Source organism: Eubalaena glacialis, chromosome 2 (assembly GCF_028564815.1).
Source record: "Eubalaena glacialis isolate mEubGla1 chromosome 2, mEubGla1.1.hap2.+ XY, whole genome shotgun sequence".
NCBI lineage: Eukaryota > Metazoa > Chordata > Mammalia > Artiodactyla > Balaenidae > Eubalaena > Eubalaena glacialis.
In genome coordinates, this window is record NC_083717.1 from 69,772,731 (window position 1) to 69,786,422 (window position 13,692).

The 13,692-nt window shown below is 43.1% G+C and overlaps 1 long non-coding RNA gene across 2 annotated transcripts in view; it reads left to right on the forward strand.

Annotated features, from left to right (window-relative positions):
• The window catches only part of LOC133084094 (uncharacterized), a 34,810-nt gene extending 21,196 nt beyond the window's left edge, over positions 1-13,614 (forward strand). The window contains exons 1-3 of one of the 2 annotated variants that reach the window (XR_009699375.1): positions 10,423-10,863; positions 11,218-11,487; positions 12,686-13,614. This is a non-coding gene — a long non-coding RNA (uncharacterized LOC133084094). Of the gene's footprint in view, positions 1-10,422; positions 10,864-11,217; positions 11,488-12,685 lie in introns of those variants that run through there. The other variant, XR_009699374.1, reaches the window with a different exon arrangement.
• The last annotated feature ends 78 nt before the right edge of the window (positions 13,615-13,692 follow it).

The following is a 13,692-nucleotide window of genomic DNA, read 5'->3' on the forward strand; positions in this document are numbered from 1 at the left end:
TGGTATCAGGGTGATGGTGGCTTCGTAGAATGAATTTGGGAGTGTTTCTCTCTCTGCAATTTTTGGGAAGAGTTTGAGAAGGATCGGTGTTAGCTCTTCTCTAGATGTTTGATAGAATTCACCTGTGAAACCATCTGGTCCTGGACTTTTGTTTGTTGGAAGATTTTTAATTACAGTTTCAATTTCATTACTTGTAATAGGTCTGTTTATATTTTCTGTTTCTTCCTGGTTCAGTCTTGGAAGGTTACACCTTTGCAAGAATTTGTCCATTTCTTCGTGGTTGTCCATTTTATTGGCATATAGTTGTTTGTAGTAGTCTCTTATAATCCTTTGTATTTCTTCAGTGTCAGTTGTGATTTCTCCTTTTTCATTTCTAATTTTATTGATTTGCATCCTCTCCCTTTTTATTCTTGATGAGTCTGGCTAAGGGTTTATCAATTTTGTTTATTTTCTCAAGGAACCAACTTTTAGTTTTATTGATCTTTGCTATTGTTTCCTTCATTTCTATTTCATTTATTTCTGCTCTGATCTTTATGATTTCTTTCCTTCTACTGACTTTGGGTTTTCTTTGTTCTTCTTTCTCTAGTTGTTTTAAGTGTAGGGTTGGATTGTTTATTTGAGATTTTTCTTGTTTCTTGAGGTGAGATTGAATTGCTATAAACTTCCCTCTTAGAACTGCTTTTGCTGCATCCCATAGGTTTTGGGTTGTTGTGTTTTCATTGTCATTTTTTTCTATGTATTTTAAAAATTTCTTCTTTGATTTATTTAGTGCTCTCTTGGTAATTTAGTAGTGCACTGTTTATCCTCCATGTATTTGTGTTTTTTACGTTTTTTTCCTATAATTGATTTCTAATCTCATAGCATTGTGGTCAGAAAAGATGCTTGATATTATTTCAATTTTCTTAAATTTACTGAGGCTTGATTTGTGACCCAAGATGTGATATATCCTGGAGAATGTTCCTTGTGCACTTGAGAAGAAAGTGTATTCTACCACTCTGAGGTGGAATATTCTATAAATATCAATTAGATCTATCTAGTTTATTGTGTCATTTAAAGCTTGTGTTTCCTTATTTATTTTCTGTTTGGATGATCTGTCCATTGGTGTAAGTGGGGTGTTAAAGTTCCCTACTATTATTCGATTTCTCCTTTCATGGTTGTTAGCATTTGCTTTATGTATTGAGGTGCTCCTATGTTGGGTGCATAAACATTTATAATTGTTATATATTCTTGGATTGATCTTTTGATCATTATGTAGTGTCCCTCCTTATCTCTTGTAACAGTCTTTATTTTAAAGTCTATTTTATCTTATATGAGTATTGCTACTCCAGCTTTCTTTTGATTTCCATCTGCATGGAATATCTTTTTCCATCCCTTCACTTTCAGTATGTATGTGTCCCTAGGTCTGAAGTGGGTCTCTTGTAGACAGCAGATATATGTGTCTTGTTTTTGTATCCATTCAGCCAGTCTGTGCCTTTTGGTTGGGGCATTTAATCCATTTACATTCAAGGTTATTATCGATATGTATGTTCCTATTACAATTTTCTTAATTGTTTTGGGTTTGTCTTTGTGGGTCTTTTTCTTCTCTTGTGTTTCCCGCTTAGAGAAGTTTCTTTAGCATTTGTTGTAAAGCTGGTTTGGTGGTGCTGAATTCTCTGAGCTTTTGCTTGTCTGAAAAGCTTTTGGCTTCTCCATCGAATCTGAATGAGATCCTTGCTGGGTAGAGTAATCTTGGTTGTAGGTTTTTCTCTTTCATCACTTTAAGTGTATCCTGACACTCCCTTCTGGCCTGCAGAGTTTCCACTGAAAAAGCAGCTGATAACCTTATGGGGATTCCTTTGTATGTTATTTTTTGTTTTTCCCTTGCTGCTTTCAATATTTTTTCTTTGAATTTAATTTTTGTTAGTTTGATTAGTATGTGTCTTGGTGTGTTTTTCCTAGGGTTTATCCTGTATGGGACTCTCTGTACTTCCTGGACTTGGGTGACTATTTCCTTTCCCATGTTAGGGAATTTTTCCAGTATAATCTCTTCAAATATTTTCTCAGACCCTTTCTTTTTCTCTTCTTCTTCTGGGACCCCTATAATTCGAATGTTGGTGCATTTAGTGTTGTCCTAGAGGTCTCCAAGATTGTGTTCAATTCTTTTCCTTCTTTTTTCTTTATTCTGCTCCTTGGCAGTTATTTCCACCATTTTGTCTTCCAGCCCACTTATTTGTTCTTCTGCCCCAGTTATTCTGTTATTGATTCCTTCTAGTGTATTTTTCATTTCAGTTATTGTGTTGTTCATCTGTTTGTTTGTTCTTTAGTTCTTCTAGATCTTTAGTAAACATTTCTGGTATTTTCTCAATCCGTGCTTCCATTCTATTTCCGAGATTCTGGGTCATCTTTACTATCATTACTCTGAATTCTTTTTCAGGTAGATTGCCTATTTCCTCTTCATTTATTTGGTCTTGTAGGTTTTTACCTTGCTCCTTCATCTGTGACATATTTTTTTGCTGTCTCATTTTTTTTTTTTTTTTTACATGAGTGGGATTGCGTTCCTGTTTTACTGGTTGTTTGGCCTGAGGCTTCCAACACTGGAGTTTGTAGGCTATGGGTAGAGCTGGGTCTTGGTGCTGAGATGAGGAGCTCTGTGAGACCTCACTCTGATGAATATTCCCTGGGGTCTGAGGTTCTCTGTTAGTCCAGTGGTTCAGACTTGGAGCTCTGTCTGCAGGAGCTTCTGCCTGACCCCGGGGCTTGTGCACCGAGATCCTGCAAGCTGCATGGGGTGGCAAAAAAAAAAAAAAAAAAAAGAGAACAATAACAAAGTAAAAAATAAAATTAGACTAGGAAACTAACAGATATGTTAGAAAGAACGTAAAAATAAAAATATAGATGAATCAACAACCAGAAGGTACATCAGTACCACAATAGTAAAAAAGAGGAAGAGGGAAAAAAATAAAAGCAGGGGGGCAGGGTGGAAGGCCTTGGCTGTGAAGAGCCACAGCTCTAAGCCCTTGCTTAGCTGTGGAGCCTAAGCAAAGGCGAGGTTTGGGCGGTGGGCAGAGCCAATGCTCAGGACCCACAGGGCTGGAAAAGGCCCTGGGGGCTGTGCAGGGTGGGGCTTAGGCTCAAGGAACAGAAGGGACCCAGGCATGCCTCCCACCCCTGGTCTCAGAGGGCAGGGGACCTCACCTGGGAGCCCAGCAAGCTTCCTGGGCTGGAGTGGGTGGGGCAAACGCCCTCCTCTCCTCTCCTGCTCCTCCCGTCTGAGGTCTGGGAGGGCCCCTCCCGCCTGCCTCTCCTGACTTCCCGGGCCTCCCTCCTATGCCCCCAGGACCAATGCAGCTGGGGGTGGGGGCAACAGGGGGCCTTGGAAGGCGGGGGACCAGCCTGGGAGCTCAGCAGGCTCCCCGTGCCTGAGTGGGCGCAGCAATCGCCCTCCAGTCCTCTCCTGCTCCTCCCTGAGGGTCCCTTGTGCCTGCCTCTCCTGTACTCCCCTCAGCCTCCTTCCTATGCCCCCAAGGGCCCACACAGCCTGGAGGGGGCTTTGAAGGGCAGTGGATTGGCCTGGGAGCTCAGCAGGCTCCCGGTGCCCGAGTCTGTCAGCTTGTTTTAGACACAAAAACAAGTTTCTCAAAGTATTTCCAAAACAGTGTTTCAGAAAATATCCATGATCTCCTTTATCATTCTCCTCCTAAAGAACTTCCATGATGTAAAACACATCTCCTCTTGTTAGCTTTGGAAGAGCTGGAACTTCAGAGGTCTGCCTAGTGCCTTGCACAGAGAAATTGCTCCAGAAGTGAATGCCAAAATAATTAATTATTTAATGAATTGTTCTCTTTAGAAATTGTTACAAGGAACTCAGTTCCACGATTGGGTAGTTTTTCGTTGAGGATCTGGTTGTGGTGCAACATTGTTTTTTCTCTCTCTAATTTCGAATATACCTAGGAGAGTCCTTCCAGCTACCTTTTCACCAGATTGTCATCAAAATGCAGGTCAGAAGTAAAGGAGATAGGTATCTATTGAAGAGTGGCATCAATTCATTAAAAGGTACACTGGTGGCCTTAAAGACTTAATGCAGCTTTTTAAAATAGCTAATGTATACACCAGGCTACTCCAGTTCACCCTGGCACAGTGGATCTCATTATACAGAAAAGTAGATGGAACATACATATAATAGGCGATGGCTGGGCTCAGTTATGACCTTATTTTTACTGATAAAGACAGATCTCATAATTCACTGGTAGCAATGTCAGTCTTTTATCTTTCCCTGGACTCATGAGAATACAAGTCACGTCCACTGAGCCTGCTGTCTGTGTGACAAGGAAACTCAGGCAGCCAATCATGGCAAAGGTGATTCACTCATTTGCATTCAGAAATCCTGTTGGTTAAAAAGCAATAAAAGTGTTGGGGCTTTTTTTTTTTCTTTCACTCTATAAAAAGTGGCTCACTGGTGAGATATACGCCTTCACTCCTCTCGCAGAGCTGCTGTAAAAAATAACATTTGGCAGTGGGAAGTGGGACTTTTGCTTGAAGAACTGATGTGCGTGTATAATATTTGTGTATTTCTTAGATGTCCATGGACACTTATCAATGCTTTTGTGTTCCAAAGACTTGTACGGATAAAATTTACTATGGTGTGGGTCTTGATTTTTAAAGTATACGTGGGGATTTGTAAAGTGCGAGATCGCAGAATGAAGTGGTAAGAGAAACAGGGGGGCTGGAACAGTAGTATGGCGACACTAAGTGAAGTATTTAATTTGACTCACACTCCAGTCATGAGAAAACACTGTGCTTTCTTTCCCCGTACTCCCTGCCTGCTCCATCTCAGAGTCCTGGCTGCCCACATCTGCTTCACCCTCTGCCCTGTTCTTTGAGCCCTGATTTGGTCTCAGAACCCAGATAAGGCCTCAGAACACACAGCAGATTCGAGAACACCCCAAGTTGCTCAAGGGAAATAAGAAAGTGTATGGGGGGGTGGTGGAGGGTGGAGTGTTTCTGTGTTGCTGAAACCTGGTCCCTGCCCCCCGCCCTGCCCCCCACCCTACCCCCTGCTGGAGCATAAATCCAGTAGAGGAACCTAGACGTTTATTTTCAAAGCAGGAGCTGCATCTTCCTTTGTGCTCTGCACTGTGCTAAGTGCAGTGTTGGTGCTGGATAAATGTTAATAACAACAGCCATATGATGATGACAATGATAATGTGGTAACCCCACTTCCTTCATGCCAAGGGCGTTTAAGAGGTTTAACCATTTCTTGTGGTTGATGTTAATATACCCAGGGGTAGTATTCCTTGTCTGGCAAACCCCGACCAAATGGTATTTTCCTGTTTTCCCATCTGACTGGAAAGCAGGTAGGAGGTAGGAAAGAGGTCCCGGAGCCCAGGGCTTCCTGCATATTCATCTTCAGAACTGTCACTCTGAGAATGAGCAAATGCCCCTCATGCGTTTTGTCTGCCAATCAGACCCCTCTGTCTGCAGAGACCCTTTAAAAAAACAATAATGACACCTTCATTTTAATTATTCTCTTTTTTGGTCCCACTTCAGGATTCTGCCTTTTAAATAAGCTACACCAGAGCTTCTTCCTTCTCATCTTGCTCCTAATTAAGGACAGTAGGGGGTTTCCTTTGGTCTTATTTTTTTTACAGTTTTAATTACACTGATCTTAGCTTAAAACAGAACTCATTTAAGTGCTGAGAAGATATGTATTTTCTGGCTCAGTGAGGGTTTTCCCCTCCCACGCCTCCTAGAAGAGGACAGAGCTGAGAGATGGCCCCTCTCTGAGCACCAAACCTAACTAAGCTTGCTTTGTCCTGGATGAAGGACAGGGAGACCACGTGGGGACCCCGGCTGCTGCAGGAGAGAGCCCTGTATCTTCAGGAGAATTGGCATTTTGCCAGAAAGAGCAGCCATCATGGTGGGAAGCCAGAGCTGGGATGTCAGCTCTAGGAAATGGGCTGTCTCTAAAGGTGACTGATCCACTGGTTGCTCTTCCCTGCCCTTCATTGCACCTGGCTGCTCATGCTTAGAAGGGCAGTCACCATGCCATTCCCTTCCTCCTCCTCTTTCCTCTGGATCCTGGTCTATCGTGGCCTTGCTGGAATACTGCCACTCACTCCTTCCTAGAGTCCATGTGATTCCGTGGTAAAAGATTTTGAGCACTGAAGTCCAAGACCAAGGTTTGAAGCCCAGCCTGGGCAACACTGGTGATGTAGTCTTGGGCAAGTGATTTTCTCTTTGAGCTCTGGGGGCCTCTTCATAAAAGGGGATGGTGATGTCTTCTTGGGAGGGTGGTTGTGAAGGATGAATATGGAAATGAATGCTAAGTGAAGAATGCCTCTTGGCACAAGGTTGGTGCTCCATAAATGTTTGTAGCCCTTTTCCTTAGTCTAATAGGTATAGGTGAGTACCTAGAAGGGTGGGCAGATACTTGAAGGCCTGAATAATAAAGACAGCAATTCCTGAGAACTCACAAACACACACGCATAAAATATCTATCTTGTCCTTTCTGCCTGTCCCCATCCCATTCTTTTCTCATGCCCCTTTTCACTGCCTCCTCTTCCACAAGGTTTACTCAGATTATTTCCAGCCTACATGGATCCTGCTGAACTCTTTTCTACTTATTGCCTCAACCACACGACTTAACATTTCATTATAAAAAGTCTTGGTTTGTATATTAAGATCTTCTCTCTCTAATAAGGTAAGCTCTTTGGGAAGCGACTAAGCATGATTCTTTTTCCTGTGTCTTTGCAGCATTCAGCACAGTGCCAGGCATGCAGTAAATGTTTAATAATTGATTATTAAGTGCAGTGCCAATACTAGTTCTACCTGAGGGTAGAGACTGTATTATATATATATATATTTTTTTTAAATAAATTTATTTATTTTATTTACTTATTTTTGGCTGCGTTGGGTCTTCGTTGCTACGCATGGGCTTTCTCTAGTTGCGGCGAGCGGGGCTACTATTCGTTGCGGTGCACAGGCTTCTCATTGTGGTGGTTTCTCGTGTTGAGGAGCACGGGCCCTAGGGTGCACGGGCTTCAGTAGTTGCAGCACGTGGGCTCAGTAGTTGTGGCTCGCAGACTCTAGAGTGCAGGCTCAGTAGTTGTGGCACACGAGCTTAGTTGCTCCGCGGCATGTGGGATCTTCCGGGACCAGGGCTTGAACCCGTGTCCCCTGCATTGGCAGGCGGATTCTTAACCACTGCACCACCAGGGAAGCCCCTATATATATTTTTTTGTGTCTCCACAGCGGTTTGTCCAGTGCTAAGCAACTAGGCACTCACAGGTATTCAGTAAACATTTGTCAGATTGAGATTATCTTTTGCTGTTGAAGGAGGATGGGTTTGAAGGGTGGTGAAACCATTGATATGAAAAGTATAACAAGAGACCTGGGGAATAAAAGCTGAATCTACAAAAGGTTGTGAAATGCCTGGGATTTGGGGAAGGCATATTTTCTTTTATAACAGTTTGTAAATCATGTCCTGGTAGGGCAGGAAAAGAACAGCATAGGGAGTTTGGAGCCTTGGCTTCTGGTCTAGACTGGGACAATTTATTTGATATGGACACGTGGGCCAGGTCTGGAACCAGGTGGCCTCTGGCTTGCAGTAAAAAAGAAGTTTCCTCTTGACTCAGGGGCCCTTTGGAAACTTGTCACCTCTCAGTGACCCTGTGGACAGCTCCCGGTTTCTTCTGATAGGTTTGATCTTGGCCCATAATCCTTAAATAGACAAAACTTCCAAGGAAGCCGATTTGCATTGAACGGAAAGTCAATCGGGCCACTGCAAGAATATGAAATTAGACCTCCGGGGATGGAAAGGCAGTTATTTTTCAATTATCCACAGGTCAGAGGCAGCAGTGGGGCTGCTCATCTGGCGTCACCCTGAGAAGTGACCCTCTGTCTTGCCTAAGCATGACCGGAAACCCAGCTGGCCCCCTCTCTGGGTTGCTCTGTTTATCCCCCTGGCCTCTCACGAGGCTCATTGTCCTTCTGCGTGCGTGCACAGCCCTGGCTCCATCCCCTCCCCGGGCCCTGGCTGAGGGTCCCCCAAGGCTGGTGGCCAACGTGTTCCCTGACCTCAGGAGCTCAGATCTGTAGGCCTTTGTGTCTCTAAGGGTCCACTGAACACAGCAGACACTACAGGAACCGTGAGAGGTAGTCTTGTAGGCTACAAAACCCAGCAATAACAAAACCCAGCAAAGGCACAGGCCCTGGGCTAGCTTCATGCTGTTCTGGTGGCAACATGCAGGGGTGTCCTTAAACGCACAGAACCAGGGGTCAGGGTAAGTCCTGCATTACTGCTGGCATTCCACACAGCCTTGTTTCCCCCAGGCCGATTTCTTTCAGCCGTCCTTCGCACTTTCCCCTCAGCAAAGGGCAGGAATCCTTCCCAGCCAAGCTTGATGGGAGTTCCAGGGCAGCCATGGAGCTGTCCTCAAGTGCACAGCCTGAATGCTTCCATTAATTCACAAAACGTTCTCCACGAGGGAGCCAGACAAGCTGCATTATTATCCTCATCAATCATCCCGCTCTGAAGAAACTGAGGCAGCTGAGGGAGAGGAGGGCTGTCTGAGTTGGCTCATCTAGTGGGAGGAGAAGGAGGAGAGAGCAAAGGTGCAGGTAGCCTCTGCTTGGCTCCCTCTGGGGGGCTTGGCGGGGGTAAAGAGGTGAAAGGATGACCAGCCCACTGGAGGCGCATTTCAAATCAGGCACCCCACGAGGGCCATTTTCTTTTCGGGTCTCTACATCGGATATATTTTGATTCAATTTGGATGGTCTAGATTAGTGGAAGGGAATGAGGTTTAAAAGAGGTCAGCTCCATTACTCAGCGTTATTAATTATGTTTTCGGCCATTAAAATCTCAAAAAACTAGGAAACTAATAAATTTTACATACTGAAAAATCACAGATGGATCAGGCAAATGGATAAATTCTTAAAAGTATTTAATATCTGTTAAGAGGACAGAATGATAAATTCAATATTGAAAACCAATATCAGATTCACAATTACAGGCCATTTATCATAACCAACTGCATGGACAGCATCTTACTGTGGGCAGCACCGTGTGATTCACAAGCAGAGACCCGGAACAAGTCCATATGAAACAAGAAATAAATCTGCTTTCCATATTTGAAACTTATTTCCACTTCCTATCTTTATTGCCAACAATAACGTTATCTTTCAAGAACACATTAAACCCATGCATAATGAGCCCAGTTAAGTCAAAAACTTCCCTAAAAAGAGCTTTAAATTATTCCAAATTGGGTTATTAGCTTTAATTCTAATTCCTCTGAGAGGGCCCACCAATCTTATGGTAAGTTTCAGCACTTAACCAGAGAGTTTGTTTCCCAAGGTTGGGCCCCAAGGTTCTGGATTTGTTTTCTCCTCCTTCTCTCCACCTCCCCTGAAGAATTAACACTGTCAGGCTAAAGAACAAACACGATAATAGTTAACAGAAGTGTTAAACAAGTTGCAAGAACACTGCAATTTATATTTTTGATTTTAAGATGAGTGATTCTGCTTTCTTTGAATCTTTGAGTAAATGGAATGATTTGAATTCAGACCCTTGCATGTCATGTCCATGACACCAGCTAGGTCCATGTTTTGACATCTACATGTCCTGAGATCAAGTGGCAGGGAGATGATTTGGCTGTGACCTCTCTCATCTCACCTACTGCTCAGGCTGACCCAGCTTACAAGACTCCAGTCAAGACATAGGATGGAAAAAAAAAAGACACAGGATGGATTTTTTTAAACTTAATTTTTTCCTGATTTCAAGAATGAGGTGCTCAAATGTAGAAAATTTGGAATGTGGGGAAAAAATCCTAACCTCCTCATAGAGGTCACTGCCTAATTACACTTTGGCATGTATCTTCCACCGTGTTTTTGTTTTTGTTTTTTTTTGCTGTGCATTTTTTCTTTATACAGTTCAGATTATATATACACAATTTTCTATCCTATGCCATCATAATTTTTCTGGTTATATAATACTCCATTTTATAATGAACCCTCTCCCTAATGCTGGGCACTTAGGTTGCTTCCAACTTTTCTCCATTATAAATAACATTGCAATAATCATCTTTGTACATGCATATTTGGGTGAATTTCTAATGATCTCTTTAAGATTTGTTCCCAGGAATCTCATTGCTGGGTTAAAGAGTGTGAACATTTTATGATTTTTTGATATATACTAAGGCTAAAAAGAGAATTTTATGTAAACCCCTCATTCCTGAATTTTTTAATTGTTTGTACAAGTTGCAGCCTAGAAGTTAAAATCATGGATTTTGAATCAGATCCATCTGCATTCAAGTTCCAGGTCTGTTACAGACTAACTGGGAGACACAACCATTCAGAACCTCTACTGTGGATTTCCCTGGTGGCGCAGTGGTTAAGAATCCGCCTGCCAATGCAGGGAACACAGGTTCGAGCCCTGGTCTGGGAAGATCTCACATGCCGCGGAGCAACTAAGCCCGTGCTCCACAACTACTGAGCCTGTGCTCTAGAGCCCACGAGCCACAACTACTGAGCCCATGTGCCACAAGTACTGAAGCCCATGCGCCTAGAACCCGTGCTCCACAACAAGAGAAGCCACCGCAATGAGAAGCCCGTGCACCACAACGAAGAGTAGCCTGCGCTCACCGCAACTAGAGAAAACCTGTGGGCAGCAATGAAGACCCAACATGGCCAAAAAATAAATAAATTAAAAAAAAAAAAAAGAATTGATGTTGTAGGAAAGAAGGAGGGTATTTATATAAAAAAAAGAAAAAGAACCTTTATTGCCACATCTGTAAAATGGGAATCATGATACCTACATCTCAGGATTGTTGTGAAGAGAAAATGTGACAGTGGTTATCAGGTGCTTGACACAGCACCCCCTGACACACAGTAAGTATTCCATAAAAGGCAGATGGTATTGGTCTTTATTCAGTTTTTTGTGACAGAATATTTTATGTAATTTTTTTAGCAAAATCGTATGATAATTTAAAATTTTTTTCTAAGTTGAAGTCTAGTTGATTTACAATGTTGTGTTAGTTTCAGGTGTACAGCAAAGTGATTCAGTTATACGTATATATAATATATGTCTTTATAACATGTATACATAAAGGTGTCATATAATTTTAAAACATTTGAGCTTTAATAATAGTCTCCATTATCTCCAGAATAAAATTCTAACTTATTATTGGTCAATATCAGATCCTGTCTCACCTTCCCCACCTTTTTCTCTCCTTTCTCCTGCAGTTGCGTTTGCTCCAGCTGCCTGTGACAAGCATCCTTCATGACTGCGCCGAATGCCTTCCATCTCTGTGCCCATGTCACTTCTCTCTCTAGCTTGTCCTTTCCATTCTCTTCAGTGTTTATCAAACTCTACTCATGGATTTAGGCTTGGCTTAGGCTCACCGCTTCCCCCAAACCTTCCCAGATACCTCCCCAGGCAAGATGCATATGTTTGTCCTCTGTGCTCCTGTGTACCTGGGTTGCAGAATATCTCTATCTCATGTGTTACAGAAGGTAAGGTGTGTTTCAGTCTCTCCCACTAAACTGGGAGCTCTATAAAGGTCAAGATCATGTCTTATTAATCTTGGTTTTCTTTAGCGCCTACTACAGTGCTTGACACAATACAAGGACTCAATAAAAGTTTGTTAAATGTAGCATAGGTAGTGGGTTTGATCAAAGAAAGCCATGAATGGAATTTAAAGGCAAATTGAATTTCAACTGAATTGAAAGTTGATTGGATTTTAATTTTTTATTTACCATGGGATCTTAAGTACAAATGCATTTCGTGTTATTGTGGAGCGTCTTCTAGGCCTTGAAGTACTTACTGCTATTTGCAAATCATTTCCAGGCAAATTATTGAGATTTTAAAACGTGCAAGGAATTTCAGTGGACCCTGTATAAACATATATCAGAATATCTCATGGGACACTACAGAATGTGTTCATTATATGGATGGGGACATGGAAGCCCAGGAAAGAGAGACAATTGAGTTATTAGGGCCTGAATTTCCTGCCTAAACTTAGATAATATTATGGTTAAAGCTGAAATTTAAAACAGGCTTCATATTGACTCCACATACCATTTGACTAGCCTGGTAAAGTATCTGGGTTGTGTCTAATTGACGAGCACTATCATTATCATTATTTTTGTCTGTTTGCTCAGTGCTGGCTCTCCAGTACCTAGATGGTGCTTGGCACATTGTAGGTCCTCAATCAGTATTTGCCAAATGACCAAATGAATCAGCAGTCACAGTTGGTATGACCCAATCTGCATCCGCTTGTGGCGGGTTGTTTAGTTCAACCTGACAAATCTTTATAGAGTGCTTTCAGACACTTTGCCACGGAGCTGAGGGTATGAAGATGAATATCATATGGTTCCTGTCTTCACGATCTCAATGTCCAGTATGGAAAGCAGACACATAACAGATAAATGCAGTATGCTGAGGTTAGTGATAAGAGAGGCCTATGTACACGGTGCCAGGAAACCCAGAGGAAGGGTGTTCCATCCAGCCCAGGTGCTTCAAGGAAGACTTCCTAGGGGAGGTCATGCCCCAGTTGCCTTGCTGGATGACAAGAGTTAGGCTGAAGAAAGATGGAAGGACATTCCAAACAGAGGAGGTGTCACTAGGAAAGATAAAGGTATGATATCTCGTTCATGAATTCATTCCATCAACATTCACTGATGGCCTATTATGTTCCTGGTGTCGTTCTAGGTGCTGGATATATGGTGGCAAACAAAACAAAGTGCCTTTCTTGGCGGACCTTGTGTTCTACTGGACACAGGGGCCACAGGCCTTTCAGCATTGCTGGTGGACCCAGTGCAGAGCAGGGAGTGATGGTGGAGGAAGCTGAAGAGGAGGAGGGCAGTTTGTTTTACGTGGAAGAGTTGAGCTGATACCCTACCTACTTCCACAAAGGATCTGAGACACATAAAAAGCTAAGGATTTGCCAAATCAAACTACCACTGGGCAGGAATCCCAGACCCCGTCCTGAGGAGGAGATTCTTCTGCTTCCCCCAGAGGCTCTTGGTTGCTGCAGGGAGACTGCCAACACTGCTGGAGAAAAGAGGCTGCTCCTGGACCCTGTGTACTCCTAGAAATCCCCTTGGGTTGATTCAGTAATTGGATTTTGACTCAAGGCTGTGAGTGGAGAGTCTGGTACATAGTGAGAACTTCATAAATGTTTGTTGAATGAAAACATGAGGGTGATGACTTTATCTGTAAAATAAAGGAGTGGCTAATCCCTCTGAGCTTTGACTTCAGCCTAAGAATGAGTGGCATTATGAACTTCCTGGAAAGTAAGATGGTTCCTATACCAACACCCTGCTCAATTTAAGTCAAAGGATAAAATGTCACAAGTAAAACCATGTGCCTGGGCTTCCCTGGTGGCGCAGTGGTTAAGAATCTGCCTGCCAATGCAAGGGACACGGGTTCGAGCCCTGGCCCGGGAACATCCCACATGCCGCGGAGCAACTAGGCCCGTGCACCACAACTATTGAGCCTGCGCTCTAGAGCCCGCAGGCCACAACTACTGAGCCCACGTGCCCTAACTACTGAAGCCTGTGCACCTAGAGCCCGAGCTCCGAAACAGAAGCCACGACAATGAGAAGCCCGCGCACCGCAGTGAAGAGTAGCCCCTGCTCGCTGCAACTAGAGAAAGCCTGCGCACAGCAACAAAGACACAACACAGCCAAAAATTAAAAAAAATAAAATAAAATAAA